This window comes from Bos taurus, chromosome 11, assembly GCF_002263795.3.
Source record: "Bos taurus isolate L1 Dominette 01449 registration number 42190680 breed Hereford chromosome 11, ARS-UCD2.0, whole genome shotgun sequence".
In the NCBI taxonomy this organism is placed as follows: domain Eukaryota; kingdom Metazoa; phylum Chordata; class Mammalia; order Artiodactyla; family Bovidae; genus Bos; species Bos taurus.
Genome location: NC_037338.1, coordinates 41,615,795 through 41,641,380, shown reverse-complemented (window position 1 = coordinate 41,641,380; position 25,586 = coordinate 41,615,795). Strand labels below are relative to the sequence as shown.

General features: G+C 40.8%; 1 long non-coding RNA gene across 2 annotated transcripts in view; it reads right to left on the bottom strand.

Moving 5' to 3' along the window:
* LOC107132926 (uncharacterized) overlaps positions 1-25,586 on the bottom strand; it is a 597,452-nt gene that overhangs the window by 51,521 nt on the left and 520,345 nt on the right. For both annotated transcript variants that reach the window (XR_003037157.2, XR_009496434.1), the window contains one exon: positions 1,622-1,760. This is a non-coding gene — a long non-coding RNA (uncharacterized lncRNA). The remainder of the gene's footprint in view (positions 1-1,621; positions 1,761-25,586) is intronic.

Sequence of the window (25,586 nt, the reverse complement as noted above, 5' to 3'; positions counted from 1 at the left end):
GAGGAGTAAGATTTAAGTTATTAGTCACACACAATGTGAAATCAGTTTGATTAGCAGTGGATTGGAGTTGACACAAACCTCTCAAATAAATCATTTTCGATTGTTCACATTTCATATATTCACATCACTTTTGAACTCAACCACATGGTCAACCTATTGCTTGTTGAACCACAATGTATTATTTGTAATGCTTCATACTATTTTACCCTAACCCAGTGGCTCTCGACTGGGGGCAATTTTACTCCCTAGGGAACGTTTGGCAAGGTCTGGAGACATTTATGGGGAAGGAGAGGTACTTCTATGGGCATCTAGTGGGTAAAGAACAGAGATAATGCTAAACATTTACAGAGCGCAGGATAACCCTCAAAACAAAGAATTAAATAGTCCCAAATGTCAATAGGGATGAGGCTAAGAAGCCCTACTCTAACCCCTGGAAATAAATCTTAACTCTTTCTTGAAGAAATAATGATCAGTCAACCACAAGTTCGGAGGGAGAAAGTTTAGAAATCTAATCATGATGACATTTTCTTACATGGTGTTCTAAGTCACTTCAGTTGTGTTCAACTCTTTACAATCCTATCGACTGTACCCCACCAGGCTCCTCTGTCTATGGGATTCTCCAGGCAGCTGGAGTGGGTTTGCTATGCCCTCCTCCAGGTGATCTTCCCCACCCAGGGATTGAGCCCGCATCTCTTATGTCTCCTGCATTGGCAAGTGGGTTCTTTACCATTTGTGCCACCTGGAAAGCCTTTTCTTACTTTGGGTGACCCAGAGACACTGCCTCATGTGCCCACTGATAAAGACCTGAGGGGGGTCAGAGAACACTGGGTTTAAAATGCTCACACTAAGGAACTGAAGTGAAGCGAAGCTTCTGTGAAGCTTGCTGTGTGTTTCCTCATAAAAACATTATCAGAAATGCATTGAAGGGAAACATTAAATTCAGTTCTATTCAAGTCAGTTGAACTAGGAGCTCTGAATTGCTCAGCAGTAGGACAAGGAGGAGCGATGAGTTCCAGGTCAGGGTGAAATGGAGCAGAACCTTGGGGCCCTTAGCCCCCATGTCCTCAGTCTGCCTTTTGTCTGAGGAAAAACTTTAGCCAAAATACAAGTGTAATCAGAGAAGTGAGAAAAGGCAGAAATAAAGGAAAACAGTCAAAAGAGATCAAATAATAATAATTCAGTCATTGAACAAAGTCAAGGATCTTTAGTTCCTTCTCAAAGGCTATAGACAATATTCTGAGCTATATTCCTTGAGCTTTTATAGATATTAAAACTCCCACCAGGTAGAAGAAGCTAACTACAAGATGACAGGACTGTAGCCATGACATAAGCAGTCACAATTCTGAGAGCTGGCCTCAAAGAAATTGGAACAAACTGACCCTGGAATTGAAGATTAACTGTACTGAAAACACTCAAGATGACACTGATCAGACCACCACACTACTGATGATTACTGTCAGCACTGTCTGTGCTCTTTCTACATGTAGCCCCTCCCTCCATCTCTCAAAGCTCTTGCTCACTGATTGTTATTTGAGGGGAGTCAGCCTTTGGACAGGAGTCTGCCCCACCCCCAAACCCATTGCTAGCATCCAAAATACAGCAAACTTTCATTTCCACCAACCTTGCCTCCTTATTGGCTGTTGAGCAGCAAGCAGCTGGACCCCCACCTTCAGTTACAATGGAGGCAATCGGGTCACTGAGGGCAAATGCAGTAGAGAAAGCACGGTGGACAAAAGGACAGGACGTAGATTTTAGTGCACCTGGGAAAATATAAAAATTGACTAACATGAGCTCTAAATGTTTTCATTCAACAATTGTTTACTGACATCCAGTGGGTATACAGAACTGTGTAATGTTAACAGTTGTCTTCCACCTTTATAGCTCCACCCCAAAAGTACCTTTAGCATATAATCATGCATAATGATATATACACAGTATATGTAAATCCATATTTTCAATATTAGTAAAATATAATTTCTCATCTAAAAATCTAGATATTCTAATATTATCTAATGTTTTAATATTATCAAACATGCTCTTTCTAACCCTTGATGCGTAAACATCACTTTGAAGAGTGCTGCCCTAGGAATCACAAATTCAGTTCTTCACATGTACACCACCAGTTGGTGGTCTTCATGAGGTCAGCAGTTACATCTTTTTCCTTGTGTTACTAGGGCTCACAACAAAATAGGGATTCAATACCCGTTTTATTCGATCAATAGAGTTGGTCTATAAGAAGTTGATCCAGTTAGATGGAATATGACAGGTGCACCCATAGCTAACTATACTACAAGGTGGAATTTTAATACAGTAGTGATTAAGAAAAAAGCAGATTTGCTTCTGTCATAGACATTTCCAAGACTTACTCTGAAGCTTGACTGAGCAGTGCACAAATTTTCCTTCTATTAATATTTCTAATTCTTAGGTGGTCCTTGGAAGATGATCACAAAAGAGTGCTCAATTAAGTTTTATAAGATTTAATTAGCTGATTCCATATTGCAGATAAATCTAACATTGGACTCCACTGGACTTCTAGATTCCTCTAGGATCAAGATGAAACCATTCAATTAGGAATCACATATACCCCTGTCTCTCCAAAATGAGTTTAATTCTTTATTTAAGTCAAGCAGGATTCTTTGGCTTATCCCTTCTTAAACTAATAAGCTTTTTCAATCAATCTGTAACCATGGTTGACATACCATCAAATACATTTATCCTGCAAAAATTTGAGCCATTATCATGGCACTTTTAAAGTCATTTGGAACACCTTGGTATGCTTGGTAAGCCATTTGGTATTGTTTTGTTTGCTGGAGTTTATGAACAAGTGGACTGAACCAAAAGGTGAGTATAGTCTCACTTTGGACAAGCAGGGAATTTTCTGCATAGTGAGAGAATAAGTCATCACTACCCTACTTCTGCAACAAATTAATTTTACTGATTTATTCATTAGTTTAACTTTCAAGTGTTTTGTAACATGGAACCTCCTTACTCACTAATAATACTGAAGAGAACCTGCATAACTCTTGAATATAAGTCCTCTATGAAATAAGTTGAAGGAATGACCTCTTACTGATGGAGGCTTTAGCTTTCTCTCTTACCTTAGAGGACCAAGCCTGTTATATGGCACGTTCCCTCTTTCCCTTAATATCATTAAACTTGTGTGACATTCACTGCACACTTACTATGTTCAATGAGTTGCAATTTCATAGAATCTGCCATTCCTGGAGAAAACTGCTTCCCCAAACAGTCTGAACGCACAGATACTGTCCAGTCAGAGAGCCATCAGATAAAGTCTTTTCCTTTGTATAGCTTGCTGAATGTAACTATTGATGATAGAACTGTGAAACTGTACTACCCCAAATTACTGAGCAATATCTGCTTATTGACTTAATAAACGCAATATGGATTGAATGTCTGGCACATAGTACACTCTATATAATAACACACCAAAAATGATCCTATTATTATCTCTATCTTAAAGGTAAGGAAATAGGAATGAGAGATTAAATATCTTGCTACAGTAGGTCACAAGGTATAAGAAGGAGCAGGTACCGTAAGGGGCAGAATCTGCACTTATTTAGCGATACATATAATACTAAAGTCATTATTACATGAAAAACCAGTCCACTTTAAAAACCAATGTACATCTGATGGGGCTTTAGAGTTTGATTGCAGAATTCTCTGAAAGAGGGTTATTTGGAATGTAATTAACATGACAAACAAGGGAAAGACACAAGTTTAGCAAAAAGCTCACTTTGAGTGGATAAATTTTTCTTTTTCTTTTTTTTTTTATTTTAACAAGAAAGCCTGGATAAAAAGCACATAAAATAACTGCTGACTGAGTGGAGCTCTTGAGCTAAGGGCTTGTGCTGCGAAAATTCTACTTTGTCTAGCAAACACTATCAGACAGAAACCTTGAAAGAGGAACATTTATTTTTCTCATTTTCTAAAACAACAACAATAACAACAACAAACCCACCAGCTCTGACCCCATGACCTCCCTGATAACAGGGAAAGACACACACGGGAAGGAGGAATACAGAAGCCAGCTTCCACTCTGCCAGTGGGTGCTCTTGTTCCCAGCATCTGGGAGTAGGGAGGTGAGTGGATACATGGGCAGGATTAACTGAGAGGCACTTCTAGGTGTAAGCTTCAAAAAAGTAACCCAAATCCTCTGTACATCAATCAATTACAAAGTCCTCCCTGAAAATTCAGTTGGTAAAGAGTCCTGGAATGCAGGAGACTCTGGTTCGATTCCTGGGTTGGGAAGATCCCCTGGAGAAGGGAAAGGCTACCCACTCCAGTATTGTGGCCTGAGGAATTTCATGGGGGGTCTCAGAGAGTTGGACACGACTGAGAGACTTTTATTTTCACTTCCCCACAGTGAAAACAGGGATTTCATGTCACCATCTCTTCTGTCACTAAGCCAGTATACTATATACTATATAGACTAAAGACTATATACTAATCCTCTCCTTTTCCAAACACAGCCACATTCAAAAGAGTGAAACTTGCTGCTCAGTCATGTCTCTTTGTGACTCCATGTACTATAGCCCTCAAGGCTCCTCTGTCCACGGGATTTCCCAGGCAAGAACACTAGAGTGGGTTGCCATTTCCTTCTCTAGGAGATCTTCCCGACCCAAGGATCAAACCCAGGTATCCGTATTGTAGGCAGATTCTTAACCGTCTGAGCCACCAGGGAAACCCCAGTCACATTCAAGAAGAAATCAAATGTAGTGACTGGTATTAATATGATTTGGAGGAAACTGTGATTGCTTCTAAAAGGCTACAGTTGAGTGATAGAGACCATGGGCTCTGGAGTAGAACAAAACCTTCCTCAAATAGTAACTCAGCAATCTACTGACTGTGTAATATTGGGTCATAATACCTCTCTGATTGTCTGCTTTTCCTCTTTAAAATAAATGTAATTCTTATGGGTCCAGATTTGAGAGGATTAAATGAGACAACATGGGAGCACATTGCTTGGCATACAGTGGAGTATGAAAAAAAATGTGAATTTTATCATTACATTAGTCCAGATCCTCCAAGAAACAGATGCCAAGATGGGATTCAATGTGTAAGAAATTTATTAGAGGAAACATCTGTGAAAGAAAATGGAGAGAGAGGCTGGAGAGACAGTGGAGCCTTCAAGACATGATATAGTGACCACAAGTGAAGGAGAGATACAAGGAAAAGAAGACTGACTGAGAGAATCTCAAGCCGCCGCGCATCTATTTCTAAGGAAAGTCTAGTAAGCCATCATGCAGTCCTTGCACCTAATTTGCCCATCAGAGGATTCTAACTCTACTAGGAAAGAACCTGCTTCATTAACAGGGCCAGGCTAACTCAGGCTAGAAGCAGCCTGTGAAAAGCACAGACTGTCACAGACTACACTGGATCACCATTGTAGCATTTGAGGTTCTGGATCAGTTCTGTTCCTGTCATCAAAGAGGTACGTTCTCATAGTAACCACAAGTATTATTCAATGCACATCTTTAGGCAGACCACATGTTACTGCTTCAGAAAAAGCAGAGGAGGCAAACAAATAAATAAATTGGAACTATGGTACACATAGGGTGCTGTGTTCAGTCGCATCCGACTCTTTGCAACCCCATGGGCAGTCACCCATCAGGGTCCTCTGTCCATGGGATTTCCCGATCAAGGACTGGGTTACCACTGGAGTGGGTTACCATTTCCTCCTCCAGGGGATCTTCCCCACCCAGGGATCAAACCTGTGTCTCCTGCATCTCCTGCCTTGGCAGGGAGATTCGTTACCACTGAGTCACCAGGGAAGCCCACATATAGAGTACTATATAATATAAAGCAATGACAAAGTCAGGGTACCTTTTAGGTTACGTGTTTATTACAAAGATGGAAAGAAAGTCACAGGAATATAAAGGGATGCCATTTCAAATTCTAAGATGATTCTTACTCTGATTAAAAGCAAGTTATAAAAGCAAACAATTCTTCAAAACTGCTTTTTGCCAATCCCTTCCAGCTTAGAACTGACTTTCACAAACAGCTAGATTTCCATAAATTTATTATTATTCATTTGTTTCCTTCTGATTACATGATTATGTAGGTTTCAGCTTTTTTTCTGGTCTTGCACCTCTTTGAGGATCTGAGGAAAGTGCTCATCTTCTCTAGCACCCCTAATGTGCACAGACAGCCATGCAAAATAAAGGGTACAATTCCAGAGGGCTTGTGAACCCTCTAAAATCCATCGCTGCAAGGCTTAACAGGACTTGGTGCTTAAATCTATAAAGGTATTAACCTATATGCTTGTAAACAATATTACAATGCTTGGACTAGGTTCTCCTGTGGGTTAAGACAACCAACCAGATAGTTCTATGATGGCATCATCTTGCTTTTTGAATTCAACATCTCAGGGCACACGAAGGCATCACACTAAGGCATCACAACCAAGCCATACTGAACTGGAACACCGTATGTGGATATACTGATACACTTCATAAGCAGTGTGCTGGCTTGGGTAAGGAGGTCTTCCTTATCCCTTTGTTTCCCCACACAAGGTGTCCAGTTTGGGATGGAGGTCCACACACTCGAGGATATTCAATTACACTTCAAGATCCTTCATTTTAATATATTCAAATTTAATATTACACTTCAGTTCTGAGTCTAGCATTATAAATGTCAGTCACCTCACATTTGGCTCTCTCTGCCTTAGTTAAGTGTTTATGTTTTAGACCCCAGCCCCCTTCTTCTCTCCTTAGACACACGTGGCTCCAATTGCTCTTCTGTAGTTCATCAACCTATAACCTTTCTGGGAGGAATTATAAATAAGAGGGACAAATGTATGTGTGTGTTGGAGGGGGTGAATAAAGGAAGTTGTTTAAGAAAATTCGGCCACTACTAGCAATGTACTTGGGCCTGGATTCTCAGGCAGAAACTGTGTGAAAAACAACATTCATCACCTTACTGGTGTTGGACCCACACAATACCTGTGCGCAAGGGGGTGAATTAATTATTTTGCAGGGAGCCAACTGTTTTTCCAGCAGTGGATGCCTCCAATTACTCAGTCTTCAAAGCGCCTGCCCAGCCTGGCTGCCTTAACTCTTCATTTTCTTTCTTTTGGAGGGATTCAAGCCAACACTTCAACCTGGCAGTCTTTTCAGTAAAGAACATAGGAAATGACAGAGGTCTGGAAGAATACATTTCCGCCAAAGCTGGTGACCAATTAGTTGCTTGCCACTGACTGTCATTTCCCTGCTATGAGTGCTATGTTCTTGTAGCTTGGTGATAGACACACTGTTTATTTTCCACTTTACAGTCTTTGCTGATACTCCGAGTCCCACACAGCTGCCTTTAATGCTGCTCTTCTAGAAAGCTGGTGACAGGGGAAAAGATAAAAGGTATGTGAGAGTGGCTAAATGGCAACCCTGAGCAGACTTGTCTTGGGTGTACAGCAAAGAGAACAGTTATTTTACTCCCTCACCTTTTATTTTAATGCTTCCAAATGAAACTGTGGAAAACACCCAGTCCATGAGGTTAACGCTGAAAGACATAAGCACTGTGGCTAAGGACTCTGTGAGGGTTATTAAGCTGTTGACAATATGAAAATCAGACACAGTCACCACTGGTTCCATAATTGTCTCCTGTTGACGAGCAACTTCCCCTCCACACCACCCCCCCACACCCAACTTTTATGATTCATCATATTTATTTTTCGTTTCCTCAAGCAACATTTTTTATTAGTTGCACACCCACTGCAGAAATTTAATTTCTGCAAGAGAACAACAAAGCAGTTGATTATTATTATGGAGAATCTGGTACAACATCCAGTGAAATAAAATCTATAAGGCATTAAAATGACAGATTAGGCAAGAGCTGTATTCATTTACAAGTGTTAGAACATCATGCTAATGACTCACAAGCACAACATAAAATGAAAATCAACTCTTTCATGCTGCTTTACGGAGGAACACTGCAAAGCTCGCAGGAACAGAAGCCAGAGTCGCTGTGAAAGAGGCACTGTCCTTTTGTGGCGCGCTCACGGGTTCATCCTTGACGAAACACAAATAAACACACTCCTCTCATGCACAGCCGGAAGCACTCCATGCTTATCCTTTGGTCAGCCCAAACTAAACACTGCTAATCCCGGTAAGGTTTAAAGCGTTCATATGCACCTTGTTGCTTTTTAATGGAGAATAACACTTCACCTATTAGGCAACCTCCACTTTTTATATCCTGCCGGGAGACTGAAGAGAAAGCAGAGAAAAGGGCTCCTCCTGTGATCAGCAACTCAGTTCTTATTCCACACAATAAAGCCCTCATAATTTATATTTACTTGAATCACTCAGAGCCTATCAACTCTTATTTTCGATGTAATATTTATATTGCATGTTGTAGCTCAAGGTAGATAAGAAGCAAATGACAAGGATGTTAGAGACTATGAGGCCAAAACTTCTAAAAACTAGAGTAGTTATCCTGATAAGAGCACAGACATGAAAATATTATAGATAAAATGTCTCAAATAATCTCCAGGGCCACCATACCTGAGGGGAGAGAGTTCTCTAAGAGAACAGAACTAATAAATTCTGCTGATAATATTGGCCTGCACCATCCAAAAATAACTGAGTTTCAGCTTTCTCTTTACTTCTTGGAAGGGAAGTATGTAACACATTTCATAGGAAAGTCCATGAAACTATTTAAAATATTAAAAATGTGTTTGGAACCAAAATTTCATATATGTAGAAGAATTTATTGTTCTGACAATACTGAATTTGAAATGGTATGGCTCATACATTCTATAAATACATCAGTTCAGTTCACTTGCTCAGTCATGTCCAACTCTTTGCGACCCCATGGACTGCAACACGCCAGGCTTTCCTGTCCATCACCAATTCCTGGAACTTGCTCAAACTCATGTCTATCGAGTCAGTGATGCCATCCAACCATCTCATCCTCTGCCACCCGATTCTCCTTCTGCCTTCAATCTTTCCCAGCATCAGGGTCTTTTCCAAGTCATATGAATATGTATTCTTGAGAATACACATAATGCACAATGCATTTATAAAAATATATATACACATAATGCTTTATTATATATTACTAATTATATGTGAAATAATCCCTGTGCTAGAAAAACAAATGGCATGATTTTTATTAGTGAACTTTTGGAGACTTGTTTCAGGTTGATTGAGCAGTTTTTTTAGAAGGCAATTTAGAAGGCAATATCAGACATCAGAGCTTCCTTTCCTTGAACCCGAAATTAAAATATACAAAAGTCTGATTTCTTGGCTCTATCATGGGTGGCACTGAAATACCAAGGGACTTTAAAATGACTCTGTCAAATAGCTCCTCTTAATACAGCAGACAGCAGTAGGTTATACAGTAGAGGGCTCTCAATTCACATCAACAAAATCTCCCACACCATTTGCCAGCTACACCCATTCCCCTGGTCGTACCCATGAGAGACTCTGAGGCTCAGGTGTCATCACAACTTGTAGTACCCGTGTAATATCACTACCCATTTTCTTCTGTTCAAGGAAGTATACTGGGATATAAGTGAACCAGAATAGAAATCTGACTTGGTATCATTTATAGAAATACAGAAAGATAAGATATGGGCAGACTTTGCTAATTTAGTTATTAATAAAAAAAATCCCTCCTGAGACAACTTGGGCATCAAAGTTGGGGAAGAGCTGACACGGAGGAAGGAGAATAGGGTTGGTGGCAGGGGACCTGTCTTCCAGTCCTATCCGTGGGTCCTGGGCAGCCCAGTTTCACCTCTAGGAACTGTAGGAGCCTATAAAGAAGGGACTGGGAGAGTTCCAGACTCACATACCTCACAAGGTATCATAAGAGTAATAAAGATCATATGATGTGGGACTTCCCTGGTGGTCCAGTGATTGAGAATCCACCCATCAATGCAGGGGACACAAGTTCGACCCCTGGTCCGGGAAGATCCCACATGCCATGAGGCATCTAAGCCCATGTACCACAACCACTGAGCCCGTGCTCTAGAGTCCATGCTATACAATAAGAGAAACCACCACAATGAGAAGTCCGCACACCGCAAAGAAGAGTAGCCCCCTCTACTGCAAATAGAGAAAAACCCACGTGTAGCAACAAAGACCCAGTGCAGTCAAACATAAGTAAATAAATAAATTAATTAAAAAGAACCCCATGATATCAGAAGGGTACCATAAAAAGGAAGCTGGTATTCCTGTCAAATAATGGGCCACGTTTTGCCATCAAACACTTCCTCTGTGGTTGCTGACTCCTATAACTCTAACAAACCCCCTTCATTTAGAAGAAAATAATGAATTTGGGACTCTCCTGCACTTATACACAGAGTCCTTGAAGCAAATGATGCAACATAGCCTATGTGATGAGGCAACGAATGAACAGGCCAAGAATCACGAAATCATAGATTTTAGAGGCAGAATACAAGTCTGAGAAACACAGGCTAAAAGAAATGCCTGGAAATGGGAAGAAGCATCAATATAGGAGGTATACACAGATCTTATGTTGCACCTAAAGTTTTAATAAAGAAACCACCATCCCCTGCGATGGAGTAGGAAGAAAAAAAAAAAAGAAAGAATGTGAAAATACAAATGAGCTCTGGCCCTCTCCCCACTGACTGGCTGCTAATTTCTTGAACTTCACCCAGGCTGTGTGTCCAACAGACCACATGGTGATTGCTAAATTGCTCAATGACCACAAGCTACAACCATGGGGAAAATATTCATGAAAATTAACATCCCATTTAATACTTACCACATTTCCAGCCAACGCTTTGTGTACCAGAAAGTCCTCAAACTGGCTCCAAAACTTTTCAATTCCTGACAAATGCACTGGCCCCTCTCCAAGGAGCTGGGCAGCAATCTGTGCTTTGTGCTGGTGTGTGGTGGAAGCAGCATTGCTGGTGGGAGAGCCAGTGGGTGGAGGCGTTCTTCTCAAGAAAGAGAAAATCTGAAGACCAGCGGTCTGGGGGACTCAACGAGGTACGAGATCACTAACTCTCTGCATGGCAGGGGGCAAGTCTGAAATGCTTTCATTATTTTTTTCAAAATGAATGGCATGTCATAAAAGCCAGAATTTTGAGATAGTAACAAATACCCAATTAATTTTGTCTCATTCGAGAAGAAAATGCACATTTGTTTTTAGCTTATGAGGGCTTCCTTGGGAATAAAATTTCTAATATATGAGCCCTTCAGGGCTTCCTTAAAAGCAAAACCCACCAAATTAATAAAATTAGCCTTGTCTTCTTTTTGTGAGCTTGTTGCTATGCTATTATTTGTTGGTCTTTCCTACCTTCTTCACAATGCATACAGTACTTCAATCATGACTCTATGCCAATAGCTTCAAAAATCTGAATTTATCCTATGAAATTCACCTTACTGTGACCCAGGCTCGCAGGTGTAGCCACTGAATACCCACCTCCTCCTCTCATTCACATGGATTGATTTCCCTTAACTACATTAAGAAAGCATAGCTATCTGCATTTCTTAAATATTTTCAAAATCCCTTTACATACATGTTTTCATGAAAAAGTTGGTTTACAGGGAAGGCTGAACACATTAAAATGGATTTGACTCAAGACTTGATTTTCTTTAGGCTTCTTTATGTTCTCTGAAATTCTAGATGTGCATAAATGATTATTTTTTAGTGGTACAACCACAAAGCAAAGCGTAAGCTGGTATCTCACCTCTCTTTCCATCCTTTCTTGGACTTAGGGGCTTTGCACATACAGTATAGTCACCGCACAGGTTTGCTGATGGTGATGATGCCATAACAACATGTGTGGAAAATCCACCCAAAGCAGGCATGTCACGTGTGGAAACAGCCTTGCATAACCAGTGTCGAAGGTAGAATAGTCTAGTCACCACTTTCTCTTGCCCTCAAGAAAGGAAATCCACAGAACGAGATGACTACAAGAAGATTCAACCAGAAGCAAGAGAACTTTGTTTTACTGCTGCTTTGGGGATTAGCAATGTGACCAAGATGGGCTAAATCATATCCTCATGGCCACTCACCCGGTAAACTGGATCATTTCCAATATCTTTTTCACCACTAAATCCCAAGTTTAGATAATCTTTTCATTATCTACGATTAAACTAAAAAATTCTTCAGAACATCTAGGTCACTTCACCCCTTTTGGGCAGGGTCTTTGACCAAGAACATACTATGGGTTCCTTTGGTTGATACTAAGGTTGAAAATACCTAGATGATGAATGCTAAAAATTCTGGATGATTTGATTGAGTTTTCATTTTTAGATAGTGTTTAGATTAGCTCTTAGGATGTTGTCAAGAGTTTCTTAGTTTCAGATCCCTGTATCCTGTCTTGTAGAGATATTTAGCAAAAAGGGACTCTCCAAGGGCTACTGTGCAATTCCACAGTGATTGCAGACCTAGGAGCAGGAGGCCCTTGGGGAACCTAAAAGCAGCTTGCTCTCTTTTAAGTGTGGTTCTCCAGTACCAACCACTGATGATTCATCTGGCTTCACAGCAGCAGAACATCATTTTTAAAGGAGGCACAGAAGAGAACCATGGTGTTCAGGTAAGGACACTTCAAGCATTCTGTGTATGTAAGTTAAGCCACAAAGAGAGTTCTGAATCACAGTGCAAACATCCTCCTTTAGAAGCATCATAAAATCAACTCTAAACTCCCACCACTAGTTGCTCTAGACATTATCCAAATGCTTGACTGGGTACATTTTAGAGAAACTGACTCACTTGATGATCTCCAAGATATGACCTGCTGTAAAAAAAAAAAAAAAAAAAAAAAAATTTGCCAGAAGACAAAGAGTTGATTGCCATTTCCTTCTCTAGGGGATCTTCCCGACCCAGGGATCGAAGCCAGGTCTCCCACATTGTAGACAGACACTTTACCATCTGAGCCACCAAGGAAGTCAGATGATAAGCAATGGATTGTTATAAGATGTTCTGATAAGACTAGATTTTTAAGTGACTTTAAGAAGTTGCCTAGGTATGTAAATAACTAAATCAAAGATAAGTTTATCTCTGGTCAGAGAAAATGCTTGAATTGGTGGCACCTTCCTTTTCCTTTAATTAGCTTTAATGGATTTTAGGATTTGTTCATTATTGACCTAAAGCCATGGAACCCATGGGCTCAGATTATGAGTAAATCCTGTATTTGTATCAGGCTACATTTTGTATCACCTGTGTAGAGAGGTGACACAATCAGATGTTCGTGAACTTGTACGCTGGATACAAAAAGACTCAAGTTCTAACCTTTCCTCTTGCTTCTGTGACTTTGTGCAAGTCACGAAATTCTCAAGGTCTTGGTTTTTTTCCACCTGTAAAATGGGCTAACATTCTCCACTGCACAATACTTGATAAAGCTTAAATGATAGAAGTTCTGTTGACATGGTACCTTGCACATAGAAAATAATATGTGGTGAAAAGTGAAAGTCACTCAGTCGTGTCTGGCTTTTTCGACCCCATGGACTGTAGCCCACCAGGCTCTTCTGTTCATGGGATTCTCCAGATAAGAATACTTCCCAATCCAGGGATTGAACCTGGGTCTCCTGCACTGCACGCAGATTCTTTACCATAGTTACTATTACTACACATAGGCTTCATATTCTTCATATTATAGTTGTCTTTTGATGAGTTCAGGCACTGTGGATGGCCTATTTACATGTGAATTACAACCAAACCAAGTCAGGTTCTGGATGAAAAGAAAGGACTTTGGCTATGTCCACATGGCATTGGAATTGCATGATAGTTGAGACTGAAGAAAAGCAAAAGAGGACCAACACCTAGATTCGAAGACTAGCTCTCAGTTCCCCGGCGGGTAAAGATTTCAAGGATCCCCCAACCTGCTTTTCAAGTCAGGAAAACACCAACTGAGTGTGTGCAGAGAGCAGAGACAGGAAAGGACAGGCTATTGGCTTAACTCTGAAGTATGATCAAGCCCAGATCAGACCGGTGGGCAAAAAATCTTAGTACAACAGGCAAAATGCCCTTTACAAAAAAAGAATGATGGAGTCTTTCTAAGAAAGTTCCTGAAATCCTCTCAGTGGGAGAGGGCTCTTTAAGACAGCTGGTGGGCCTTTTTGGTTATGCAAAAGTAGAAACTTGATCAAACTGTATCTTGGGAAAACATAGCATTCAACTGTTAGGCAAGCTATCTTCACAGGAATTTTCAGTTTTATTCAGTGGACTAGGAAGATGAGGGTGGGAGAAGGCTGGAAATCTGTGGGGCGAGCAGAGGCATTCAAGATTACAGTAGAAAGAGCAAGTGCAATGACCGGAGACTGAGCCCTAGGGGAGAACATGGCCAGCTGGATAGGCCCTGCAGTGACCACATTTAAGACTCAGAGGAGCAGAGATGTCACACAGTCAATTTAGAGTTGTTTTCTGTCCTGTTCTGGAATCCTTTTTCACTGTTAGAAACTGTCAATAAATACATACTATGTATAAAAACTCATTTTTTTGTGGTGCTTGAGGAAATGAAGACAATGCTCAGGAGTGCAGCTGAGCTTTGTGGAGACAGTTCAGAGAAAGGGAGAATTTTGAGTCAGGGTGCTGGAAGAACATAGCATTTCCTATTCTCTCTCCACATTCCCAGAAAGCTTGGGGAAACCTAAATAATGGAGGTTGAAGCTGCTTCATTTTTATCTTAAAAGAATGACACAGGTACGCTGGAAGTTATTGTGGATATCCAAGTTGTAGTTGTCTGTCAGGACAAGAATAGGAAGAGGTGTCACAGGGAAAAAATCTCTCCCCCATCGTCCGCTTTACTGTGAAACATGTCCTGATGTCAGGGTACTTGGGAACCAAGGAGAAGAGGTCTTGGAAAGGTTCAAGTCCTCCGGAAAGAAGGCCAAAAACTCGAACACAAACAAACAAACAAAAGGCAGAAGGGAAATGATGCCAAGAATTTCCTAAACTAGCCGGGGGAAAACACACAATGGAATTCAATTTTAATATGAATGTCTCCTGCTGACAAATGCAGAACAGTTGAGATCCATCTAACTATCTTGAGAACTCTGCCCTATCAGAAGCTGAGGAAGAGTGGAGAGGGCACAGGTTTTTGGAGGTGGGGACTTGGATTTGAACCCTGGTCCTGCCATACTTGATTGATATGTAAACTTGTACACGCAGTGAACCCTCCAGACCTCAGTTTGCCTAGATGTAAAATGGGAAGAATATTCCCCATAATGATCTGCACAAAGTCTGTGCTTAGTAAGTGGTATGTGGGATAATTTTTCCACAAATTCCCTTCTAGACTACCCAACACACTTGTATTAGCTCCTCTAGAAATGGTCCAAAGAAGACTCATGCCCTTGGCCTTTAGTCAGCTCAAGTAGATCAGTGATCAAAGTCCATTCGTCAACCCCAGCGTCTTAGAGGAATAAAAAGGCATCTTACTCACCCTGTGCAAAAGCTTCTCTTTGCTTTGCTTTTCCTCGTTTGTTTGTTTTATTTTTTAAACAGCCCTTTCTAATTCCAGAAAAGCTACCAAGCAGCACTGTTAGCTATACAATTTTTTACACAAAATATTTATCATATGAAAGAGCTATGAAGCTTAATCTGGAAAAAATAAACAAAGTGCAAAGGAAGAAAAAAAATCAGGGCACACAACATTTAAAATAAACTTTAGAAATGGCAGCGTAGGAGAGCTTTTTTTTTTAAGTCATTTGATTTAGTAATCTGTTGAGAAAATTAATGATCCAAACTAGTAGAAATGTTAGCACTTTTTGCGACACTTTCCCACACCAGCTCAGAGGATGCGCACCGTCAAAGCTGGATGGCATAAGGGGAACCCACTGTGAGGGATCTGGCTCCGAATGTGCCTGCAGGAGGAAAGCGTGTCCCCTCAGTGTCCTGAGCGCCTCTGACGGCTGCTCCACCCACATAGGTCGGGCCCCAACAGCGCCTTTGAGGAGGGCAAGCATCAGTGAGGGAAAGGGACCCATTGACCACTTGCAATACAGTTGTAGTCTCTGGCACTCCTCAGCTCGGGCCAGAGGAGGGTGACCAAATATGGCTGGTCTCATTTCATTGCCTTACTGGCCCCCAGCATGGTGGCAGTAACTTACTGGAAACTTGATGCAGGACCAGAGCTTATGAGGAAAGAGAACCAGGGAACAGTGAGAATACTATGGGTCCCAGACCCATCCCGGGATACAGAAGGGTTTGGCCAGTGCAGGCTTACCAGGGCTCTGAGGACACGCTGAGACCCCTGAGATCAGAAGCAAGGCCTGGACATGCCACGTAAACTCTGCAGCGTAACATGTTAACAGGACGAGATTGTTGTTTCAATAATCATTACAGCTACAATTATATTCCCTCTGACTAATGGCGCCCGATTTTTGTGCTATACTGTTTGGAGAATTTTTACCCGAAAGTATAATAAGCTCAGGCAGGAGCCCTTCAGATGGTAACATGGCTCAGATGATGTTGTCAAACACCATTATTGCACTGAAGTGCTCATTATCTCCCCATGACATACCAAGTATTAGGCTGGACCATATATGTTTTTTTTAAAGATCTTCTGTGGTCAAATACTGGCAATTTCATGGGCTCATTTAATATTTGTTAGATGATGTCTCTCTCCCATCTTAAAATGTAAGCTGTGTGAGAGAAAGGACTTTGCCGTGTTCACTGCTATGTCCCCGGGACTTAGAACAATGCAGACAACGTTAGTAGGCATTCAAAAATATTTATGGATTGAATAAGTGAATTCCATTGACACTTAACAAAAATCTTTCCTGTGCCAGGCACAGAAAAATTCTCCTGTACTAAGAGAAAAATAAAATTATGAAAAAAAAAATTTGTTTTAAAGAGCTTGAGTTCTTCTGGAAGAAAGAGACTTAAATCAGCAGTTACAAACAGCAGGTAAATGTGTGACAGAGAGAAACCCAGGATGCTAGCTAAGCCTGCAGGAGGGTAGCCGTCCTGGGTGCGGCTGGGGGATTGGAGGGAGTTGCCAAAAGAGGGCTGAGGTTTAGGTTCCCAGTTACAAAAGACGCCTATATTGACATCTGGAGAGTAAAGGAGAATTAGGCAGGTAAAAAAAGAATCAGGCTGGTGAAAACACAGCCAGATTTCTGACGTCAAACATGTTCACGTCTAGCTTCACCCATCCAAGAAAAGCAGGCATTTGCCATCTACCATGAAACTGACTGAATATACCAAAACAAGTCTTTCAGTTGTTGCTATCTGGGTAGCTTATTTGGACCTCTGATATCTGTAAGAACAGAATAAATCAAAGCTATGGGAAACAGGCAAGGCTAACTGGATTAAATAGGCAAAGGAATTTGTATAAATGTCAGCAGGGGCTGGGGTGCCATCCTAGAAAGAAGTGTGCTTTTCCTTGCAACTTCTCGATTTCCTTACATCTTCATGAAATAGGAACTAGTGTTTGACCTGTTATGGATCTGTTTGCTGTCTTGACATTTAGTACCTCTTCTCTGTTTCTCTCATTCCAAACACTTTAGGAATACAGAGATTTTCTGAGTTCCATGAGAAAAATCATCATGGTTACTAAGAACATTTGTTCTATCAACTGCATTCTACAGGTAGAATCTCATCTCTGGGGTGGGTGACTCTTTGTGACCCCATGGACCATAGCCTACCAGGCTCCTCTGTTCATGGAATTCTCCAGGCAAGAATACTGGAGTGGGTAACCACTGCCTTCTCCAGGGGATTTTCCCAACCCAAGGATCGAAACAGGGTCTCCTGCACTGCAAGCAGATTCTTTACCATCTGAGCCACCAGGGAAGCCCCCATATCAGGGCAGGGCAGGGAAGGGTTGTGGACCACACAGCTGACATTGTGGAGAAATACAAGACAGGATTTCAGGCTCCATCCCTGGAAAGAGAACACGATCTTGTAGGTCTTGAGATTACACAAACAGGACCCTCTAGAGTGTGGAACAAGAGAAAGTCATGGGAGAATGAAGCACTTGGCCATGAACCCCCAAATACAAACTATATCTCCCAGACTTCAAGTTTTGCTCCTTTCCCCATCCTTCCCTCCCCCGGTTCCGGGTACTCAGGGGGGAAGGACCACATCATCTCTGCCTGCAAATCCCCAAATTGTTTCCTCACCATGGCTATCCCAACCTGGCAAGGAAAAGAGCTACCGTCCTCACAAGCCCATGATGCTTCCAAGCCGGTCCTTCCCTGGAATGGAATCCAACCGTATAAAAAAGCAGCTTCTTCACAGAACAGCTTTAGCCCCGACTGAGCCTTTGGGAATGGAATGCTACAAACTGTGATGCTTCTATTGTATGAGCAATTCAATGGGCATTTCATTTCCAGTCGCAATCCAAACTAAAGTCAGCCTGTACAAGCTGCCTTGCCGAGAAACAGCAGCTTGCATTAAAATTACAATTATATTGTTTTGCCATGTCAGAAGCAAAGGTTAAAATCATATCTTGGCCGGACATTGTTTCTATAATATTGGCCCTCTGCAAAGCTGCCGTGCAGATGAGCCCAGAAATGATGATGTGAAATATTTCTAATACAAATTTTATTTTTATGTGAAACTATTCAAATGCTGCTGTACAACATGAACTACCTGAACCAAATCAAATCCTCAGGTCAATTCCTTCTTCCGAGTGCGCCTTAGATAACAAAGTCTTGTTCTGCGAATCTGTTCAATATATTAAAGTTGATTCACTCGGACAGTGTGTAAGATATAATACATTAATCTGGGCCATTTCAATTTCTGAGGCTGGGACTATAAAACTGGTGTGCTGCATATCTAATTTTTTTTGAATACCTGATTTATGCATTCCTCTGATGCCGAGTGTCGATGGTATGGTGGATGCGGCTGCTACATTAACAACGGGCTGCATCAGCACTCAAATCTTATCTTGTTAAATCAGACAAATGTAGCTCAATGAAAAGGAAGGAATAAATGCCTGGGATGGTTGAAAGGAGTGAATTTTAATCCTGCTTGTTAGGGAACTTTCATGGTTTGCCCTGGATGACTAAGGTCGGGGTCCCCCTGAGACACTGGGCACCATGATTTATATTTATCTGTGATACATATATATGAAGCATATATATATATAAGAGCATATACATGAAGATACCTTATGCAAACTGGCACACACCCTTATCGCAGACACTGTGCTGTCAGATGCAGTGCCTATATTTTACAGATGCTGTAAAATCGCTATTAGATAGACAATTGGTAGAAATGGGTCCCTTTTTAATATTTTCATTACAAGTATAAAAACTGCTCCTTTGTGCATAATTTGCTATAATTTTCATCAAAAAGAAGTTACCATGAAGGCTAAATATCAGGAGGATGGAACAGCTTATCACAATCATTATAAAAACAATGTTTTCAGGAACTTTCGTGGCACACTGAATGCTGCCACTGTTCTATAGACAGGCAATTTTAATTTTCACTGAAATGTCCCTGTGTTTGCATGATCAACAACACCTTTAGAAATTATCTTTGCACCATACAGGAAAAAAGTTTTATCCACGTGTTTGGTACAAATGACCAAGGCATTTGTAATTAATGAAATACACTTTAGAAATGAATTCTTAGGGACAATCCTGCACAGCTAACCTCTAATTTAAGTCTCTTTCTCTTAAAATATCCATGTAGTTCAGCTCCAGAGAATGGAAGTCAAGTGAAATCCTTTATTTACCCAAGAAAATAAGTTTGGAAAGATAACAGTAGCATGGTGCAGAGGTAGAAATGCACTGCCCATGAAAATGCAAGCATCACAAAATAGAACAATTACAGAAGAGTCTAAGCTGGAGCTGGAATTATTTAATTGGCTCAAAGCTGAACTTGCCTTCTCACTGACACTTTGGGAATGTATTATTTAACCATAAATCAGTTGTGCTCTCATTGGCTTCTCCCCTTCTTTAGTGTTTAATTATAGAAGGTGTATGCATGGAACGTTGGTGCAGGGGGAGGAACTCTTGTAGACAATAGATGTACTCGTACCCCTCTCCTCCCTGTGTGTGGTCTTGTCCCCATGCCCAAGGTCTTGGTCCCCTACCTGCAACATTGCTATCCATCAGTGTGAATGTTAAGTATTCCAGTTGATTAGGACATATAACCAAATGGACTGGGGCAAAGCTTCCACACAGGTTTTAGAAACATAGACTGCTACAGCTAGGAAGGATCAGGGAGAGCTTCTTATCACATCTAGTCATTTTGCAGACGAAGATATTGAATTCAAGAATGAAAAAAGCCTTGGCCAAGTTCAAAGCCAGGACTAGACTCCAGTCATCTGATATTCACATCCACCGCTTCTTGACTGTACCAGGCAGCAAAGATTCTCCACCTCTCCTGTAGCATCCATCCCCACAACACCAGCCTCAAGCCAGAGTCCCTCTTTCCTCTTACACAAATTAGTGTTCTCTAGACATCTCATTAGCCCCTCAATGTGGACTAGTGGGGTTAGTTTAGTCGCGAAGTCCTATTGAACTCTTTGCGACCCCATGGAATGTAACCCACTAGGCTTTTCTGTCTATAGGATTCCCCAGGCAAGAATACTGGAGTGGGTTGCTATTTCCTTCTCCAAGGGGTCTTCCCGACCCAGGAATTAAACCTACATTTCCTGCTTAGCAGGTGGATTCTCTATCACTGAGCCACTCATGTGTTTGAAAAGTCATGAAACCTCAACCTTATCTTAATAGTAGTAAATGTGAGTCATGTTTGAGCAAGATTTGGTGAACAAAAACATGAAGTCATTGAGCTTTTAAATTGAAGGACTCATTAAAGCTCTTCTCATTAAAGGACTCAAAACCCAGTTTTAATTTGATAGGATGTAAATAATTTCTTTAAAAGAATCAATACAAAATTTGGTAGCAAGCAGTTTCAGGAGATGGAGAAGGCGATGGCACCCCACTCCAGTGTTCTTGCCTGGAGAATCCCAGGGACGGGGGAGCCTGATGGGATGCCATCTATGGGGTCGCACAGAGTCGGACACGACTGAAGCGACTTAGCAGCAGCAGCAGTGTTAGGAGAATGGGATCCAGGAGTCTGGGCCATGGTGATACCTGGGTCAGAGGGAGCAGAGCTGAATGACAGAAGTCACAGGGCAGAGGCAACAAACTCCAGCTCTTTGCTGACTACCAAGCAACCCCTGTGTGCAGTGAACAAGGGATCAAGTGTGGAGAACACATGAGAAAGTGACTTTAAGGCTGATAAACAAAACAGTCTCCACACTAGGCCTTCAGGTTGTTTCCCTGAAGGGTCCTGCCTGGATCTCCACTGGGCTAAAAATGGAAAGAAGATGCTAACTTTGCAGGCTATCATGTCAGCCCAGCAAGGAAAGCTTCAGACATGCAACCACTGAACTCAGTGGACAATGGTTGGGGTGAGACTTTGGCTGCAAGCATACTCTGGAGCTACAAGGAACCTCAGCCATTTCCAAAACACCATCCTTTCTGAGAGAAGTTCTGGGTCACAGAGATGGACAACCCTTGAGGGCAATGTCAACGGGCTGGAGGCAGGGTGCACATGTCACCTGGGTTTTTTTGATTTCGAGAAGGAAAGGGAGACCTGAGCTTGAGCTCAGACTTCATTAGTACACATGGGATGGTGCAGATGTATGAAGAGCAAATAACTTGAGATCTGGGCCTCACTAGATGCTTGAATTTATGTCAAAGTAGCTCCATTACATATGTGTCCCCCTGGGTCAGACTACATTAGCTGCATTCCTCATTCCTCATTCCATACGTGACGAACTGAAGAGTCAATGGAGTGTACTTCAAAACTGTGTCTGTGAAACATGTTTTTAGTGTCCACAGAACTCAGGTGCGGTTTAAGTGCAGGTGCAGGCGTGCAGATCACATGCGTGCATGTGTGCGTGTGTGTGACGGGGGGTGGGGATAAAACATGAAATGTCGTTAAGGTCACAGAACACTGACCTCATTGGCGGGGCTAATTTGATTGTGCGGGAACAATAGCATTGCACTCCTCTGCCAGCCAAGTGCATGCTAATTATGTGATTTGCCCTTGATAAGACCTTGGTGGGTCATTCAGCAGTTGTGATCTGTCACTGACTTCTAATCATGTATTATCGTCTGGGTGAGTCGGAATGGGACCCTAAGCTTTCTGTCTTTACAGCAATGTGGCACTCTAATTACCTTATGCCAAGTGGATATGCAGCGACTGAATTAAGTGATCAGTACGATTGCCTTCACAATCTTCCCTTTCTCCTTTGTGTTGCTTCACGGCAATTTACATTTTAAGACGCTGTGAAGCTTTTGGTGTGACTGAACATGCCACTCTGAAAAAAATAATTATTTTATTTTTAATTTGAGGAGGATAACATTAAATTCAAGCTATACTAGCGTCTTGCTTTATTTCTGTGGCATAGAACCAGACTCTACAAGACGCATCCTGGGAGCAAACTTGTTGAAAGGCATTCTATGGGGAGCCTGGCATTTGCTTTCAAAAAATAAACATAACCAAGGGGATGGGAGGGGTTTGGGGAGAAGAGTGACAGGACTTTCCAACATCCTTCCTTTTCACTGTGCTAATAATTTGCACTTAATAAGCAGACCTAAACATGAACCATTATTTTCTACTTTAAAATAGTGCTTGGGGTCCATCAAAGGGAAATATGTATGTACAAAAAAAAAAAAAAAAACTCAGTGAATAAAATCTCACCACAAAACATATTCATTAACTAGAGTAATGATAAACTGACCTTATAAGCATTGTAAGGTCAGTAGCAAATACCTGACATATTGATTAACTTGCTCCATGACAGTTTGAGGGATCAGCGTGTGATCCTAATTATGGTGCTGCAGCGTGCATTAATTTTTTGATCTTTTAAAATTTTGGTGGAGCTATGATATTATTCTCTATTGTTGCATAGCAACTCTCAAAAACTACAAAGCAATCTGTTATGCTAAACCAGTTGTACCAACATCTGTATTTGCCTAGAGAATGATCTGATGCCTTTTGCAAAGAAAATGCACCGCGACGTTTATAAAATTCGATACAATACAGTGATGTGAATGATCCTTGAAAATGCGAACTCTGAAGTACTCCTTGAAAGTTGTTATAAAACAGCCCAAAAAAAAAAAAAACAAGAGAGAGAGAGAAAACACCCAACCATCATCACAACATCAGAGAGCAAAAGTTACGGTGCTACTAAGAGGAAATAGAAAAAGGATTTTCAAAGTGTTTCTGCCTTGTATGTCAACATCGCAGCAGAATTCTTTTATAGTAACTGAAAAATCAAACCCAAAGAGGACAATTGAGAGAAAAATTGCAAGCCTTATTTTCCTTGAATCACATGATGTGGAAGGAACATTATTTGTTGAATCCTTGGTTTGTTTGGGTGGGAGAGGGGAGAAAAGAGGGGGTGAGATGGTGAAAGGAGTGGGGTGGATGGAGAAGGGGGGGATGGGGAGAGCCCAGAGAGAGAGAGAGGGAGGGAGGGAAGAAAGAGAATAGGCAAGAAAGAGAGAAACCCAGACTCAGAATATTCTGCATTCCCTGGGTGGTAAAACAGAAGAGCCCAAGGAAGGGAAAAAAAAAAAAAAAACTGTGGAAAGTTGACACAGTCAAGAATAATGGCTAAATCTATCAAGTTTGATCAGGTCTCCTATAATGAAGTGAGGCTTCGTATTCCAAGCAGGGACAATGAAGACAGGAGTCAGGCTCTGGAAATGCACTGCTCACTTTGTGCTTGGAATATGCAGCAGCCAGCAGGGAGCCACCAGATAATTACACAGTATTTGTGCGGTTCCAGGAAGCTTCCTGCGCAGGTTGAATGCCTGTGCTATATTAAAAGGCAGCACAGTGAAATGTTTTTAATGAATATTTTTGTCAGAGAAAGAAAAGGCATTTGAATGATTGTGTGTGTGTGTGTGTGTGTGTGAGCTAGCGACTGTATGCGTGTTTACGCTTGCGCACGGGAAAACCAGAGGTGGAATATCACTGTCAAAATACAGGTACTGTTATTTATTTTTATTCCATTATTTACCGTTTCAAGAGTGTCACGTTCTTTCAATAATACAAATCACAACATTCAGTTAATGTGATTTAGGGCTAATTGTACATATAATCCCTTAACTAATATTTGCTAATAATATCTTTCAATGAAATAGTACATCCAACAGAGGCTTAAAACAACTTTAAAAAATTCCAGAGGCAAATGAAATGTTTAGACACATTGAATCAGTAAATCCAAAGAAGTAACACAGATGTTGATAGGCTACAAGTCAGTAGCCTTTGGCAGTGATAGCTCTAAAACACAAGAATACATTATTTCAGCATGGTTTCATTCTCACCTAACAGATGTAGATAATCCACTGAATTTTAAACCCACACATTCTGTTCACAATGTCCCTTAAAGTTCATTTTTTAGGGCAAGACAAGCTATAGACACCAAGAGAATTCACTCTAAAAGATGGTGATTTTTGTAAGTCCCGTCTCATTTATCTAATGCCTCCTATATTTCAGATTTTTAAAAATTTATTTGATGAGAAAGTATTTAATTTCCTTCCATTCATTTTCTACTGTTGGTACTATCTATGTAAGGGCAGCTTTTTAAAGGCTAAGTGCCACTCAACAGTTAGCAACAGACATCACACAATAACTTCCTTTCCTAAATTAAATAAATTCTGCATTTCAAACTCTGAAGCTAACAAAAGCATTTCAGATATTCTCCCCTGGAATCAAGTGATTTTTCAGATAATGTAATGATTTATGTACCAAGGTATTAACTTAGGCCCCAAACCTCCACATTTTAAAAGAGGGTATTGTATTTCATATGGCTAAGTACCGATTGTAAACCATTATCACTTTTAACAAGTACATTCTGATGAGGTAACATGGATCTTTATTTGAAGAAAGAGTTCCTGCCACATTGCGTGACACAGATGGTAGGGGTCAACAATTAAGAACAGTGAGAGTTGGAGGGTTTGTTGGTTGAAAGATGGATCTGATGAGGCAATTTTCTCTTTTTTTTTCTCCCAAAGTGTAATTTCAAGTAAATTTCTCAGCCAAGAGGCTTGCCACTCCCTCTAGCAACTGACTAAAATTTAATACCTCTGACCCTCAAAAAAAAAAAAAAAAATCGGTGCATTCAACAAAAGTAGATACTGGCTCCAGATTATTATAAGAGAAAGTAATATCCATTCCAAATTCTCAAGGATTCGTTCCAAGGTTCCTGTCATTAAAATGTTTCCCTTTGTAAACTGTATTATTAATAACTGCAAATACCTAAATGAAATCATTTAAATGAAAACTGGTTTCTTTTACAACAATGGGAAAAAATCTAGCCCTTTTAATAAACTGATTCAAAATGAGTATACATAAAACTCTGAAAAGGAAATTTCAGCAGGCATTTATAGCCATGCACATTTAAGGGGAAAGAGGGGCAATTACCTTGGCATGTTTAAATCAGATTATCCATCTGTCCTCGAAGACTTACAATTCTAAAATACAGACAATGGTCAGATAAGATTTGAATGATAGCTTCTTACAAATAATGTTCTATTATCATGCTATGTACTCAAACCATAAATGATGCAAGATGCTTTTCAATCATTGTGTCTACTCTTAACTTCTCATAAAGATACTCTACTACTGTATTAAGCAGTTTATACTCATCACAAAATGCATAAATCATACAGATCAAAATG